The following is a 17,994-nucleotide window of genomic DNA, read 5'->3' as shown; positions in this document are numbered from 1 at the left end:
TATTCTAGTCTGCCTAGGGTTAGCTATTGGTCATTTAGTTGTTTCAGTTGTTATTTATTTCAGTCTTTGTTTTACTCTATTTGTTATGTAAAGACTAAGGGCAGATCTGTCCTTTCCATGTAATGAGCATAACCTATAAATATTAATTAAAGTGGCGGCGGCAGAACATGAAGCTTCTGCTCCTCCTTTCAACCCTTGTGTTCTACTGCTTCTTCTCCCTCTTTCTCTTCTCTCCTCTTTCTTTCTGCTTATCTTCGATCCTGAGATTCATTAGGGTTCAAGACTGATAACAGTCCTGAACTTCTAGTATCAAAATCAAGAGAGAGAAATGAAACTGATATTTTTCTCTCTCCTTTTCATGGCTCTCATTGGTTTTGGGAACACAAATTTGGCAAGGCTTCTATCGAGTGCAAGCGAGAATAGGACGTCCTCTTCACCAGAGAAGGAAGATAGATACTACACCACGATAGCGTCTTTTGGCTTCAACGACAACAATGCGAAGATCTTAATGGATGCAAGGGAAGACAAAGGGTTTGTCTAGCCGAAGCTTTGCCAAAGGGTCAATGAAGGATGCCATCTAGTAAGAAACCTATCGATAAGTGAATGGAAATTGAAATAGGTGTGGGCAGGGAGATACTAATCTATCGAAGCCAAAAAATAATTAAACAAAATTCACATGGTAATCAGATTTTATCTTAAGCAAGCATGGTTTAAAGGGTTTCAAAGTAGGGCCTAGTAGTGTGTATGTCCATCCATGTTGTATGTGAATGGTGATTGAAGTCTAGGTTTTATTATTTTACAAGGGTTGGAAACCAATAGAGGTTTCTTTTCTAACATTGGGTTGGAGCCCATATATGATACATATCCATTGGCTCATTTCTACACTGACTTAGCAGTGTAAACTACAATAAGCTCTAGCTAGGTTGCTTTTTTACTAGAAACGATAACAAAATTAAAACACAATTATCAACCCCTAAAATAAGTGTTAAGCCCAAGTAATTTGAATGACAGAACTGCCTATAACAAACTTTTCCTCACTGTCCCTTGTGTTGGCTAAGTTATCAGCCAAACCATTAGTTGATCTTCTTATCCACTTGAAGCATGCACCAACATCCCTTGTTATATTGAGAATTTCCTACATGAGTTGTCGATACATCCATGCTCCCAACTTGCCTGATTGCAACCAGTCCATTAACAGTTTACAGTCTCCTTCCATCTCAATTTAGTGTACCCCAATTGAGAATTTCCCACATGAGTTGTCGATACATCCATGTTCCCAACTTGCCTGATTGCAACCAATCCATTAACAATTTAGAGTCTCCTTCCATCTCAACTTGGTGTAACCCCAATTGTTTGGCATATTTTACACCTTAAAGCAAAGACATCACCTCCACTCTCGATGAGTCCCCCTAGGGATACAAACAGATCGGAGCGGATTCAAATCAAGGTATATTCGAATCCGATTCGACACTGTTCACGTTGGATCTCCGATCCAAAGATCCGATTGGATCTGATAGGACTTGATTTGAATTCAAATCCTATAGAGAAGTCAAATCTTCACATCTGCTCCGATCTAACTTGTTTTCTTTAAAAAATAATAAATTATTAAAACAAAAATAAAATATATTAATTTAAATAAAGTAAAAACAAAAAATACAAGTATTTTTAATTATTGTCATCATATATATACATGTTTTTATAAATAAATAAATAATATAACGAATTAATAAAAATATAATATAAAAAATATATTTATAAATAAATAACATCTATGTGTGTTTTATATTTATATTTATAAATATATAATATATGTCAAATCGAATCTTCTCAAATCGGATGGGGGTAATTCGAATCTGATCCAATTTCTAATCGGATCATATTATCTAATCAAAAGATATGAACAAGGTGATCTGAATTCGACCAAATAGGATTGGATTGAATCATGATCCGATCCATTTGCACCCCTAAGTCCCCCACCCCTATTGGCCCAAAAAACATAGCAACAATTCCCCCATCTCCATCTTTGAATACTACCCCCTATACTTGAAGGCCTCGGGTTGCCTCTAGAGCTCCCATCAAAGTTCAACTTTATTCTTTGTTGTGTTGGTGGGAACCACAGTTCCTGCACAATAGGTTTTATGGATGTTGTAGTTGCCACCACTCCCCAATTCCTAAATATGTCCTCAACTAAGAAATCTTTAGACAAATCTAGAGTTTTCAACCAGTGGATAGTCACAATGGTTAATCTTTCAACAATTTCCTCCTTGGATTTCTCCACTCCTTTAAAGATCCTGTTGTTTCTTCCCAAATGGACCAGAGTATAGCTGCACTTATGGCTCTCCACAAAAATCTACCATGCCTCTTTGGTTGCCTGAAAAAAGCTTGGGTCAAAAAAGCTCACCACATTCAGGGGAGGTGTCCACTTGCAACCAAAGAGAGAAGAGGACAAAGACCTAATAATGTGCACAAAAGGAAAAAATATTAATAGGTGTATGATTGTCTCACCAGAACCCAAACAAAGGCTACGAACATGGGGTGAAAGGCAGAAATTTGGCCTTTTTCTTTATAACACATCCAGAGTATTGATTTTTTTTATGAACCACCTCCTAGCAAAAAGCCTGAATTTTTGGAGGTACAGGGCTACACCCTACCTCCTTTGATGGAAAGTTCCTTACAAAGTTATTTGATTGAAGGACATTAAAGAAAAGGAACAAGTGAAAACACCAGACGAGGAAGGTTTCGAAATTCTACCATCCACACAAGGCTGATCCAAAAAGCTCAACCCTAAAAGGGTAACTAATTCATCCACCATTGCTATTTCTAACTGCTTTAGTCCTCTCCTCGATCCCAGGTCCCAGGAATTATCAATAAAAACAACCATTGTTTGCCAATCCATTGCTGCCAATCACTCTATGCCATAGTTTATCATGTTCCAACGGTCACCTCCATAACCATTTCCCTGATAGTGGTAGTCCCAAGTATTGTAATGGCCATTCCCCCACCTCACACCCCAAGATTCTCGCTAGAATATCCACCTCTTCACTCCCTAAATTTACCCCTACCACACAACTCTAAAGTTGGAGAGCCTCTCAAAATTATGCACTATCCTTTTTAAATTCACAAGCTCTTCTGTTTTCCCATCACAAAACAAAATAATATCATCTGCAAACTATAGATGTGTAACCACCACTTCCTCCCTTCCAACTCTCCAGCCTCTAATCATGCTATTAGAATCTAGCCAGGTTGCTTTAGCTCAAAATGAAGTATTAACAGTACCTCCATTGACCCAACTAAAGAACACGTTCAGCTAGGTCATTGATGGGCATATGAATTCAAACATTTAAATAGAGAACTAGAGCTAGTGATTAGAAATGGGTACTGTCAAAGTTCAATTTGGTTACACATTTAACATATTAGATCCATTTCAAATATGGTCAAAGAAAGATATCCTTAATAAGGTTCAATAAAAGTGTCTTCCAAAACAGAACACCCAAAGAATGGACGCTATCGTGTTACTAAATCTTTATCTACTATGCATTTAGCAAATATATTCAACTATGCCCTGTCAAAATGGATCAGATTATTTATATCCAATTATAAATGGGTCTGGGGCTGTCAATGGACCGGATATTGGTCCAACCAAACCTAGTCCAGTATGAGTCTATTACAAATGGCCAGGTCTAGTCCAATCTGATGAATACTTTGAACCATTCTGGATTGGTCCAATTCAATGTCTGGACCGTCCAATCTGCTCAAATTGGTTTTAATTTAGAACGGGTCCAATCCAAACCTGGTCTATTGACACCTACTATTATATTATGTTAATGGATATTGGTTCAATCAGACCCAATCCGATATAAATTCATTACGGAAGGACCAGATCGGCAGGTCAAATCCAATCTAATAAATACTTAATTTGGATAAGTCTGGATGGTCCAATTCAATATGTCATATTGTTCCATCCAACCCATTCAAATTGATTTTGATTTGGACGGCATCCAAAACAAACCCGATCTGTTGACACCCCTAAATGGGTCTACCATTTAGAGCTGGAATCCAGCTTATTAAGATAAGATCCAGATCAATGGCCCTTAACATCATTTGATGGCATTAATTGGCATCTATATCTCCTAATTTGAACCAGTAAGATGGTGAGAATTGATCATGCCTGTGTGCAAAGTGCAACTTAATGCAAATAAACTGGATCACACTTGACAATTTCCTAATTTTCTGCAAGTGCATTTCATAACTTTGCATGGATTGACATTGAAGCCCTAAACATTCATTTAATTATAAATCACTAAAAGCATTCAACAAGTTACTAAACCTGTGAGTCGACTCTATAGAGATGTGAAAACAATAACCTCTCCCTCTTTAACTCCTATAGAAGGGCAGCCAAATACACTGATTTAAGCTTAGATTCACATATATGTACAAAGCATAAAGAATAATGAAAAACCCACAGAATGTCAATGCAAGAAGAAAAAATCAGTCTAAGGAGAGAGTTCCAAATAGTTATTTATTTAATATTACTAAGAAAAATTACAACCCTTCAAAGAGTAGACTAAGTATTTGTTAATATTGAATACAAGAATTTGATATTTTGTCCTTTCACTATTCACAAGGAAAATGTATATGTGAAGGGAGTTTGACCTTTAGGTAGTGGCTTCATGTTGGACTGGTTGATGCATCCTAAAAATTGACAATTGGTTAATCCCAATCATTCACTAGGGTTATGACCCACTTAGTGGTTTTGGTTCCTTTGATAGGAAAAAATCTTTCAAATCAAGGAATCCACATTAAGTGTGAAACAATAAGAAAAACAAAAGTCGCATTTGTGGGCTACTTTACATCTTGTGAGTAAAGTTTGCAGTTCTGGATGAAGAGATTCCAAATCCAACTTCAGAACATAGAATGTGGGAGATGTGGAAAAGAATAAAACATGAAAAAGTTATAGCTAACAAATATGGGAGCCAGGTGCACAATTATGGGTCAAATCCAACTTCAGAACATAGAATACTCAATCAATAACATGATTAATTTCGAGCTAAACATTTATTTTGAGGTAGGTAATAGGAGGGGGTGAGATTCTGGAAAGATAAGATGGTGTGGTCACCAGTCCCCTAGTATCTATCCATTGGCTCATTTCTACACTCCTAGGTTCACTTAGCAGTGTAAACTACACTAAGCTCTAACTAGGTTGCTTTAGCTCAAAAGTGAGGTGTTAACAGTACCTCCAGTGACCCAACTAAAGAACACATTCAACTAGGTCATTAATGAGCATATGAATTTGAACATTTAATTTGTTTATCAGTAACAGAAAATTTATTAATAGATTCAAAAGCAATAATTACAGCTTCCAAGGGGAGGGGTATGCTCTCTTAACCCTCCCCAAGGACAACAGAAACAAAAACATAGACAATTACAAGCAAGCCAACAAGGATTGAGCCCTTCCCACCCCCTGATTAGCTAAGGCATCTGCAAAGGAGTTAGCGCTCCTTTTGACCCACCGAAGTCTTACTGCCATATCATAGCCATTTGAACTTCTTTTTTTAATTTGCATATTCCCACAAACCATTCTCTTATTTTTCCAGCCAGCCAATAATTATCTTGGAGTCACCTTCAATGATTAGGCTGTGAAATGCAAACATTTAAATAGAGAACTAAATCTAAATCAAGGACACTACAAAAGAAAACGCTAAGAGACTAGAAAACAAGCATTTAAATATGGAGATAAAGCCTTACAAACAAGTAAACCCCTTATTCAACTATCCAACAGATTCCAGTTACAATTAGAGATAAAGCCTGACGGGTCAATAAATTGGTTCACAGGCTTGCTACTTTTACTGCATCCAACCAATTTAAAGAGTATCAGTCAAGGGTTGGCAAGACGAATTGAGGTGGAACCAGAGTTCTTTAAATATGGAGAGCATTTGGCTTATTTCCAAATTTTCTGAAGGGAAAAAGAATCTTCTTCCAAGGAATGCAGCCTTGAAATAAAGCTATATCAAAAGATGAGCTTCTTCCCCATAGATAAGGCAAACAGATAAGAAGACACACAAATAACTGTTGGGGAAAATGGTGTAGAATCCTAATCAGAGCTCTATTTTGGAAAATACTTATACACCAGTATGCTCTTTTTTTTTTTGGTAGCTTACAGGAATACCCATACAAAACAATCCTATATAATTAACTTGCCAAACAATAACAAGGATACCAAATCCCTTCTCTTTGTTTTTCCATAAAAACATTCCAGTACATGACTCTTGTGCTCTGTGCCTCTATCTAATAAAAGCACCATGTCAAGCCCTTTCCAAGAAACTCTGGAAACCCAGAAGAAATGTAACCTCACGTCTGGTCTTTTCATACAGTAGGAGTGGAAATTTTTCAGTCTATAAAACAAGGGGGTTGAAAAGGTTTTTGAGCTGTAAAATTTCGGTAACAACTTTGGCCCTTTTGTGGCCAAACTTGTTTTTTCTTCCCATTTATATGGGAAAAAATGCACCCTTGTGAAAATTAAGAGGTTTAATCTATCTCATTATATTGTTAAGAAAAATAACATCCAAAATCAAACAATCTGTCTAAACAAGGAAAATAAGAAAACTGTTAAGAATAAAAGCACATCTTTACCTAATAATGGTCCCAGATGAAGAATAAGATTGGTTAGAGGATTTTTATCATCGTATGTTTTCCATGTTTAATTTCCCTACATAATAATCTTCAAACTCCCAACCCTTAAAACAATGAACAAGATTTACCAAACCCTACAACAAATCATTCATTCAAAAATGCATTTCTCAATTTACACCACAAGTTAGGCATAACAGATTACAGAAGGGTTCTAAGATTTCCGTATAACTGTATAGAAAAGCAAAACCCAACCAGAGTTTATCTAAAATTTACAACCATCAAGGAACATCTAGGAACAAACTAGTGCAGCTAAACAGAAAGCCAAATAAACTAGCCAAGGGAGATTTAGCTAAATTTGGAGTGAGTTCACTCATTTCCTCTTAAAATCCAAAATAAATTGAGAAGATCATGTAGAACCCCAAAACCTAAATCCACAATGAATCTTAAATAAGAATATGGCCCATACCTGTTGAGAAAATAGACAGACTCAGAGCTGGGCATAGCAGAGGAAAAATGTAGGGTTTTGCTCATTTGAAATGGAGCAAAGAAGTTCGAATTCCCTGCAAAACATACTGAAATATTTAGACAGAAAGTGAAAATCAATTCTGGAGAAAAAAAAAACACTCTCGAATCAACTCTGATCTGGGTTCACTCATTTGAAATGGTAAAACATGGAAAGTGAAAAGTAAAAGTGTTACTTATTAACTTGCTTGTTCGATTGGAAGGGTGAAAAAAAAAAAAAACTCGAATTGACTCTCAGTTCATCCGGTTGCCTGGAATACATGATAAGTTAGTAAGAAGAAGAAGAAGAAGAAGAACGGAGATGGGTCCATACCTGAATGAAAAACAGAGATAGCTCAAGGGAAAATGAAGGAGAGAAGAAGAAGACTTCTTCACGTGCTAAAGAGAGGAGGGAAAATGAATGGTGTTTTGAGCACATGAGAGAAGACTGGTTTTGTTTTTTCTTTTTATTCAATCTTTACCATTCATTTTTTATTTAACCTCTTCTCTCAAAGTAGAATCTTTATAAAATTTGTCTATAGCAGCAAATACATGGCCACCACAATAAACACACATGGCTTCTAGTAGTGATTTGGAACAAATGCCACTCAAAACAGATCATACAGTGACATTTTCTCTTGTACCGGTAAGAAACCTGGCGCTGCATGCCAATATTGTTGTAGTGACAAAAAGTTAATTTGAACATTCTTATCCCTTTTCTGGTCTGAACAATTTCAAACACTATAAAAAGTTCAAAACTAGCATTAAATGTGATAAATTACTTATGAAAATAAAAGCCTAATATAAATTTACAAGGAGAACCAATTACCATACTAATCAATAAGGGAAGGAAGGTTCAAGTATATGCAGCCAATAATAAGGATGCACAACATCTATAATTGGGTCATCTATAATTACCTTTATCTCATTCATATTCATATTCATTAATTTATGGCAGAATCTAACACCATAGACTAAACCATTCCAACCCATTGAATAGTGAACCCACTAGTCCACAATTACCATCCCAATCATGTTTATTGGATCATCAACAAACTGACTTAGCCTGGTCATGCCAAATATGAGCCATGAGCCATGAGCCATGAGCCAAGCCTTTCTATCCTGTGATGAAACAGCTAGTAACTAGTACTTTGAGATGGGAGCCACACTATAAATCCTAGTGTAAGATGAAGCTGCTTCAATTTGTAGTAACTCGATCAAGTTTGGATAAGGTATGTACTTCTAGAATATTATATAGGGTTCTATCTTTTGGTGTTGCAGTTTTTTCTCATTAAATTTCCCCTCGGTGACCATTTATTGCATGTCTTGGGATCATAACAACTATTTCAAACATTTCACTTCAACTCAGGAAAAGCTAATTGCAACAAGGCAGATGAGAACCAAAAACATCCAAAAGAATGAAGAAAATAGTTGAATGAAACATCCAAAATAGTTGAACGAAGAAAATTCTGAAATGCATCTTCATCTAAGCAAATCAAAACTAGTATTGAATTTATTTTAGTTTTCCATTTATTTAAATTAGAATGAAATCCAAGTATGTAGAAATTTGGCATAGTAGCAGGGATAACTACTTTAAAAGAATGAGCAATATCAATTCCATACACACTGAATGGCATAGGAAACAAAAATACAAAATCAATTTAGGAAAATCAGTAGAATCTACATGCTCCATTCACTTGGATGCCAATGTCTGCAAACACTCTAGCTGATTTATTTTAGTTTTTCATTTACTTAAATTAGAATGAAAACCAAGTATGTAGAAATTTGGCATAGTTACAGAAATAACTACTTCAAAAGAATGAGCAATATCAATTCCATACACACTAAATGGAATAGGAAACGAAATTACACAGCCAATTTAGGAAAATCAGTAGAAACTTACATGCTTCATTCACTTGGATTCCAATGTCTGCAAATACTCTAGTTGATTTACTTGCAAGAGAAAGTGCAAACAGACAGTATTTGTAACGAGGATCATATCCCTTTTGTACATTGCCCCATGATCCACAAGATTCAGACCAGCATTCTGAACACTCCCAACATCAACTGGGCCTTCCCTAAACAATTTTGGAGACCTTGTCTAGCTGGAAAATAGGCAGGCTGAACCATAAAGGCAAAGTGATCTGGCAGCTGATTCCCGGTGCTATATTTTAGACAGTGTGGATAGAAACAGAAGAATTTTTTATAATTCCTACTCTCAAACAGATGAAATTGCATTGAATACCTAGCTAAGATTATTTCACAGGGCTCAATTCGCAGCAGCTTTAAGAATTCAGAATTCCCCCCATGCACACTTAGACCCCAGGAATCGTTTTCAATTCTTTTGGTTCCTTTTTGTAAGTAATTCTGAGAAGATTATCAGCTGTATGGATCCTCACTGTATAGGAGTGGTCCCTCCACCCTATACTGTGCTTTTTGGCATCTGCTACATATATACTTTACCTTCTGTCAATAAATAAATAAAATTGTAAAGTTACTGATAAAAATGATCTTTTCATAGTTATCAATTCAAACTGAGAACCTAATTCTTAGATTTGTTTCCAAAAACAAATACAGATATCATTGTATTTTGCAATTTGAGAACAATAAAAATAAAATATGAAAGAAAACAACAAACACTGATATTAATCTAAAAATATATATTGAATAAGTATAGCAACAGTACTCTTAGATGAAGAAAGGGAATGAAGTATCAGAGCTGCAACAAAATAAAGAGCCTTGGTTCAACAACAGTTGTAGCCTTGTCACAATGAGAACAGAAAAAAAGCAAAAAAAAAAAAGACAAAAAAATAAACAAAAAAGATTACATCATATGAAATAAGTTATTGGATTCAAAATTGAAAGGCAATTTCATGATTCCACGATTACAATCCCAAACCTTTAGAAAAGAAAAACGATCTATGCCAAGATCCTCTTGAGATACCAAAACTAGCAAGATCACAAAAATGATTTTCCATTTGTTATCTACACCTTCATTTAACCTTGCAAATTTTTTCAATCATTTCTGGTTTTTTGAGGGGAGATAGGGAAGGAATGTTGACGGGAAAAAATAGAAGTGATCAATCAGCTGGTGGCAAGGTGAAGACAGGCTTTTGCTAATCTGCCATGGAGAAGAGAACTTTTGATTTAATGGAGATGCTATTCTGCTTGGATTTGTTATATTTGATCCAACAGGTCCCACTGTTGATACTATCATCATCATCACCATCTAAGCCTTATCCCAACTACATGGGGTCGGCTACATGAATCCTATTTTGCCATTTTGTTCTGTTTAATGCCATATCCCTTGTAAAATTATGGGCACTTAAATCATTTCTTACTACTCCGGCCCATGTCCTTTTTGGTCTGCCCCTAGACCTTCTAGCCGCTTCAAATTGTAAAAAGATCACTTCACATGAGTATAGGTGGTCTTCAATGCATGTGATTAAACCATCTTAACCCATACGAGAAATCTATCCAAAATAAATATCACACTCCCGAAAAGAAAATACCCTATCCTACTTCCTAAATCCCTCCCTCCCTCTCACACAGAAAAAAAAAAAAAGAAAAGAAAAAACCTCCAACAACCTGAGCCAAAAAACTGTAATGTCACTACAGAAAACCCCCATGCATATATCCACACACCCCTATATTACCCAGATACAGCAAGGACATAGCTGGATATAGTATTAGATATGAAATTTACACTAAAAACTTTAAGTATTCAACATGATACGGCCCCTTGTACAGGTAACTGGTATCATAGCTGACCACCCTACAACCAAGCCCCTAAAATCTCAAGCACTAACCCCTCCTTTGAACCACTTAACAGTTATAAAAACTAATGACCACAAGATCCACCTATACCCCTCCCCCCTCATTCCCTAAACAATATTCCAGTAGAACCTTATTTCTCTTTCAAACCAACATGTGCTAGTGATGATCTTTCTTTTTCCTTTTTTCTTTTTTTTTTTTTTTTGAGAAATTTTTAACCAGATTTCATTAAAAAAGGAGGAAGCACATGAGGTGATGTACAAAGCAGGGAAGAACCCTGAAGAGCTTACAAAGGAGGAAGTCTATCACTATACAGATCTTCCAAACAGGCACCCAATTTAGCTAAGCCATCTGCAATGGGATTATGCTCCCTTGGGATCCAAAATAGGTTTTCATTTAAGCTGTCCAGCGAGTCCCTTGCTTCTGCCAAATAATGGCTTAACCTCCAAGGTCCCCCTTCCTTATCCCTTATCTATTTGATGGTCTTTGCTGAATCCCCTGCAATGGAGAGGTTCTGAATACCCAAGCTTTTAGAAATTCTGATTCCAGTGAGAGCAGCCAACACTTCAGCCTTGGTTGAGCCAGTGAATCTGATTGGGCCACTGAAAACCCAGCAAATATTACCTCTTCCATGCCTTAATATACCCCCAATTCCAGCTGGGCCTGGATTGCCTGCTGCACTCCCATCAAATTGTAAAGTGTCCCTCCTTCAAAGAAGACTGCTGGGTGTCTTAAGGAAGTCTGAGTAGGATGAGGGAGGAAAAGAATAGTTAGTAAGTTTCTGTTAAGGTCATTAATTGAGAGACCTTGGAACTCTGCACTAGCAGCCCAAAAGTTACAGAGATAAGTAATATCTGAAATTAACTCTTCTAGAGTTCTGATTTTTGGTTTTCAAATAATCTCTTGTTTCTTTCCTCCCAAACATCCCACATTACGGCATGCATCACCATTTTCCAGTAGGCTTTGCCTCTTTTGCTTAGGCCACGGCCCTGCCACTGATGGATAAAGTCTTGAATATGCTCTGGGTTAACCCATTGGTAACCTGTCAGGTTTAAGAAATGCAACCAGACCTTGTGAGTGACTTTACAATGGATAAGAAGGTGATCAGCTGTTTCTCCATCTTGTAGGCACAGACAGTGGGCGTGAGGGGAAATATAATGTCTTCCCAAACTTCTCTTCTGAAGGAGATCACAGGTATTTATTCTCTGTAAACAAGCCTCCCATACCAAAAAAAAAAAAAACTCAAGGGATGTGATTACACCAGATTTTCTTAAAGGGGAAGAAAGAGCTGTGTTCAGCTGTTGAAAGAGCCTTAAACAGAGACTTAAAGGAGAACTCACCATTTTGGGTGGATGGTCCACACTCGGATGTCAGGGGAAAGAGGGGAGATGTAGACTTCTTTGATGGTTTGGATGAGGACCACAAGGTCTGAAATTTCTTGGTCTCTTAAGGGTCTTATCTTTCTTTCCTAACTCCATAAACATCTCTCTAGCAAATTCTTAACCATCTAAGAAGAACAAATCCAACTTCCACTTCTTTATCCACCTTGACTAAATCTTTCTTTTTATCAGCAAAAATTAATATATTACATTAATTGTAAGTGAGTAAGTACAAAATGACTTCACAATACATAATCTGATTTTACAAAGAAGCCCAGTACAAATGTTGTCTTACATCCCCTTGTTTTGCTAGGGTGTCATCTAGCCCATTTGCACTCCTAACCCATTTGAATTCAGCATTTAGGCCATTTCTTATCTTTTCCACTTCCCTGAAAACATGTTTGAGGGTCCATGAGATATGTCTATTGCATCTTGTCCACGAGATAATGCCTTTTGAGTCCCCTTCCACCTCCACTTGTCTGAAGCCCAATTGTTTTGCAAGCCTGATCCCCTGTAATAGTGCCAAAAGTTCAGCCTTCACCGAATTTGCAGTGCTAATTGGGCCTGAATATAATGCCACTATCCTACTCTCCGAGTTTCTAATTGCACCTCCTATTCCTGTCATGGTTTTCAAGGTGTCTAGGCGATTCTGGGCGACACTGAGGCTCCTAGTCGCCTAGGTGATAAAAATTTTATAATATAAAAATCTGACTTTTGGCTAGTTTCCTAGTTTTATATACCATTCAGCATGTATGTTAATTGAAAAAATAGCAATTCTCTTTATTTAAGAACATTAAATTTCCTCTAAAAATGTGGAAAATCATCATATCTAAAAAGATTAAAATCTTTTACATATATTAATTTCATTATTTTCAAAAATAATACTACTATAATAAGTATTTAATAGAGCAAATTTATTAATTAGGAGCTAAAGAAGGTTATTAACTTTATATGATAAATATTCAAGATGGAAAGTAAAATAGAAAAAAACAAGGATGGAGTTTCTGTTTTATTTAATTAGAGAGAGAGAACAGAAAAAAGTTTTATTATTTGATTCTTTCTTTTCTTTCTTTCTTTCTTTTTCTCTCCTCAAAACCCTTTGATCTTTTAAATTTCAATAGTAAAACATTAAAACAAAGTATAATCGATATATATATAGCATATAATAAAATGCATTAACACATACATTAATAAGATACAGCAATATAAATGATATTATAAAATGCACCCGCCTTTTCATTTTTGTCGCCTAGGCGGGCGCCTAGTCGCCTAGAAGGGCACATAGTTGCTAAAAGTCAAGGCGTTTGGGCGAGGCACCCAGCCAAGGGCGCCTGGTCACCTAGGCAACGCCTTGACAACTATGATTCCTGTCGACCTCAGCATGCCCAATGAGTTCCTATCAAAGTTCAAGTTTACTTAAGCACCTACTGGGGGTTTCCACTCCATTCCTCTCTCTTTTTTTTCCTTAGAGGAATGTGCTATTTCCCTCCAAATATTCCTTATAATGTCAGACACTGAGAAGTTGTGAAAACTGTCCATGGTTTTTTACCCAAAAGGCTACTTTCACTTTAATACTATCTAGCACCTCATCCGGAAACTACTACTTTGTAGAAAAAATTCTGTTATTCCTCTCCTCCCATACCATCCAAACAACTGCTGCCTTAGTAGATCTCCACAATACCCTTCCTCTCTTCTTTGGTTGCCTCAAGAAAGTTGGGTTGAAAATATCCACCACCTCTTGAGTTGGGGGGGGGGGGGGGGGTGTCCCACCTGTAGCCAAAAAGAGAACAGAAAAACTCCCAAATATGATGTACAAAGGAGCAGGTATTTACCTTTCCAAGGAAGAGGGCCTTCCTTTCTACAGTAAATCGCAGGTATTTACCTTTCCAAGGAAATTTTCCCAATAGAAGGCTGGAATTTTAGGTAGAATAGGCTTACTCCAAATTTCGTTGACTGGAAAGTCCACCCCTTGAGAGCTAGGTAATGTAAGAAACTTAAAAAAAGCAAAGCAAGTAAATAAACAATCTGGTGAATGCACCCAAGTTATAGAATCTTCCAAATTGGGATCCATAAAGGTTGACTCCAAAATGTCAACCAGGTCAGTCAAAGAGTTACGCTCACATTCCCTTAGACCTCTTCTGAAACCAAGGTTCCAATTAAGACCTGAAAAGGAGGGTGTACCCAAACTAGAGATGGTTTCATTCTAAAGGCTAGAGAGGGCAAAGAATTTAGGAAACTAATCTTTTAAAGGTATTTCCCCTACCCAAATGTCTTTCCAACAATGAACTTTGTCATCTTCCCCCACATCAAGACGGATAGAGCTGAGAAAAAGAGGATATACCTCATGAATCATTTTCAAGGGAAAAGCTGAAGTTGTGTTAAGGACAATCTTGGCATTCCAACCATTACCCTCCATGCCATGAATGCTTGCAATTACCTTTTGCCACAAACTGTTTCTTTCAAAAGGAATCTCAACAACCATTTTCCTAGTAACGCAGTATTCCTGAGACTAATGTTTCCTAGTCCTAGGCCCCCTTTCTTTTTTAGTTTACAAACATGTTCCCATTTTACCAAGAGGTCCTTTTTCCCTCTCCAAGCTCCCAAAGGAAGTATTTCATATATTTCTGGCTTTCTGCCTAGGATTCAGAATGTGGAGAGGAAGTATATGGGTAGGTTCACTAGTGTGGCTCTAATCAATGTAATTCTTCCTCCTAGAGAAATATAGTTTCTTTTCCAGAGGCCTAGTTTCTTGACAAACCTCTCCACAACCGGCTTCCAGAATCTATCAGCTCTCAAGTTTCCCCCCAAAGGTAGCCCTAGGTACGTAATAGGCCAAGCCCTAATCTCACAACATAAGACCTTTGCAAACCTTAGGATTTCCCCCTCTTCCAAGTTAATTCCCACAATTTCATTTTTACTCCAATTGATCCTTAGTCATGAAATACTTACAAATCTATCAATCAAAGCCTTCAAATTTCTAACCATTTCCATATCAACCCTCTCGTAGAAAAGATTTGTATAATTTTTTTTTTTTAACAATAACACTTTCATTAAATCATCAGTAGAAAATTTATAGGAGAAAGACAAACACACTTATCTTCCAAGAGCCACTAAGAGCCTCATAAAAGGAAGAAAAAAGAAGAAAAAGAGAAAAGAATACACTAAAGTTACAGCTTAGCCCAAAACAGTGAATCCCTTTCTACCCCTTGTTTAGCTAAACCGTCAGCTAGGGAATTAGCCGATCTTTTAACCCAACATGTCTTAACTTCCATCTCCCACACCAGCCACATGAATTTCCTCCTCTCATTGTTATACTTCCATAAACCATTTTGATCTTTAGTCAGCCATCCTATCACCACCTCTGAATCCCCTTCAATTATGAGTTTCTTGATGTTCAACTCCTTAGCTTTCCGGACTCCTTCCATAACTGCAAAGATCTCAGCTCTAAGAGAGTCACCCTCTCCAATTGAGCCTGAGAACATGGCAGAGATGACCCCATTTTCGTCCCTAAAAACACCTCCAATCCCCGATTGCCCCGGATTTCCCCTACTGCATCCATCAAAGTTTAATTTCAAGAATCCACTAGGTGAGGGAGTCCAAGCCACTTTCATTACTGACTTGGTCTGTGTGCAATTTGCAATTTCACCCCACTTCCTCAACATGTCATCCACAGTGTAATCTGTGAATAGTTGAAAAGATTTGTATAATTAGCAAATTGAAGATGGGATACTACAACTTAACTTCTACCCACACTCCAACCCCTAATTAATCCCTATGAATCCACATCCACAACCAATCTACTTTTTTTTAAAGAGAAAAAAGGGAAGTACAATCAGCCTTGGAGGAAGCATGAGATGCTACCTCCCCAAAGGTATGAGTACAAACCCAAACATTGTCAAATTATAAATTAGCCCAATACAAAGATACCCGAGAAACCCCTTGCTTAGCTAAAGAGTCTAACAAAGCATTAGCTGATCTTCTGACCCATTGAAAATTGATTGTCATGCTTCTTGTAATCCATTTTACTTTCCTCGGACGATCTCTATAGCCCCAAGTGACAGTGTCCAGATTCTATGACCAACTAACTATGAGTCTATGACCTTGGAATCTCCTTCAACTACCAGATTTTCCGCTCCAAGTTGGCTTGAAATCTGTAAGCCTTGTACAACTGCTAGTAATTCAGCTCTTGTTGAGTCTCCAACTCCTACTAGGCCTGAGAATAAGGAAATAATGTTGTTGTTCTTATTCCTCAAGATTCCACCAATTCCTAAAGGCCCTGGATTACCTTGACTGCTACCAGCAAAATTCAGCTTAATTACCCCTTCTAGAGGAGTCCACCTTGCTTGTAATCTGGATTTCTTTGAAGCTATTAATGCCACTGCTTCCCAACTCCTCCAAATATCATCATAGGAAAGGTTCACAAACAATTCTGAGGTTTTCAGCCATAGGATGGTCCTTGTTAGTATGCATTCCTTAACTTCCTCAAGACTCCTTTCTTTTTCTTGGAAGATTCTTGTATTCTGCTCCTCCCAAAAGGTCCATACCGTAGCAGCTCTTATGCATTTCCATATAAGCTTCCCTCTCTTTGCTGACCATCCAAGAATTGATGGATCAAAGAGCATGTTTACATTAGAAATCAGGTTCCACCTGCAGCCAAATAAAGAGAAAACCCAAATTCAACAAACCTGACTTACTCCCCATTGGAGCTGAGAAATTATTCTTAAAGTGGTTTACAAATACCCTTACAATCTCCCAAGGCCCTCTTAACTCCTGACCTCCACTTCCACACTACAAATGGTGTTTTTTCTTTTTCTACCATTTGCAAGTGAGTGGAAGAAATTAGTATTACCATCCCCTTCTGCAATCCATTTACATCTTGACTTCTATCTCCAACTAATTTCTTCTCTCTTTAATATCTCCTCCAACCCTACCTTTAACTTCCATCTCTCCTCTCTTTCCTCCTCTTCCAAGGTTCTAACTTCTAAGAGCTTCTTTTCTATCCAACTCTTCAATTCTGGTGGAAATTACTTTGATTTCTTGGTCTGTTCTCTTTGGGCGGGGAGGCATTTGCTAGAAAAGCCATCAAGGAGTTCAAAAAGAAAAGGAGGAAAGAGAGTTTGAAGAAGATTGCAATAAGGGAAGGAGGAGAGGTCTGGGATGAGGCTGATAATGGGTAGGAGGAAATGCTCGAGGGGGAGGAATAGTAATGACATTTGTATGCTGTATTTTGTTTTGTTTTGGCGGATGTCCTTGGTTCAGGGGTGGTTTCAAAGGTTGGAGGCTTCTAAGAGGTCAACATTTGAGTTGTACGTTTGGGGTTCGTTTTGTTTTTTACAGCTGATTGTTGTAGTTTGTCACCTTTTCTTAATGAAAATTTTCTTATATTATCATAACAAGGATCCTCAAACTACATATTTTCAAACCTGAAACAAGCAAGACCACCAAAAGGAACTTCTTTCTCAATACAAATAGGACAATGATCTAAAGTGATTCTCGGTAGGATACTTGACATTAATGTCCCCTATAATTCCTCCCAATCATAAGAGAATAGGAACCTACCCAATTTAGAACAAGTTGAGGGGGAATGAAAATTTGACCAAGTAAAATCTGCTTGCAAAAGGGGAAATTGTCACTCACCTACAGTTTGCGTTATCTTTTGTGAAGGGGAAGTTGAGGAAATGGATAATCCGAGATTGGTGGTGATGCATTT

General features: G+C 37.2%; 1 long non-coding RNA gene across 1 annotated transcript; it reads right to left on the bottom strand.

Moving 5' to 3' along the window:
- Window positions 1–5,302: 5,302 nt before the first annotated feature.
- Window positions 5,303–9,597, bottom strand: LOC148869648 (uncharacterized). Its single transcript, XR_016108050.1, has 4 exons — window positions 9,377–9,597; window positions 9,035–9,282; window positions 7,097–7,190; window positions 5,303–5,634 (listed from the first exon to the last, which is right to left on the bottom strand). It is a non-coding gene; the product is annotated as an uncharacterized LOC148869648 (long non-coding RNA).
- Between the last annotated feature and the right edge of the window lie 8,397 nt (window positions 9,598–17,994).

This window comes from Nelumbo lutea, chromosome 2, assembly GCF_056320005.1.
Source record: "Nelumbo lutea isolate HS-2025 chromosome 2, American lotus-T2T, whole genome shotgun sequence".
NCBI lineage: Eukaryota > Viridiplantae > Streptophyta > Magnoliopsida > Proteales > Nelumbonaceae > Nelumbo > Nelumbo lutea.
The sequence above is the reverse complement of the archived record's forward strand: the minus strand, read 5'-3'. Positions and strand labels throughout refer to the sequence as shown.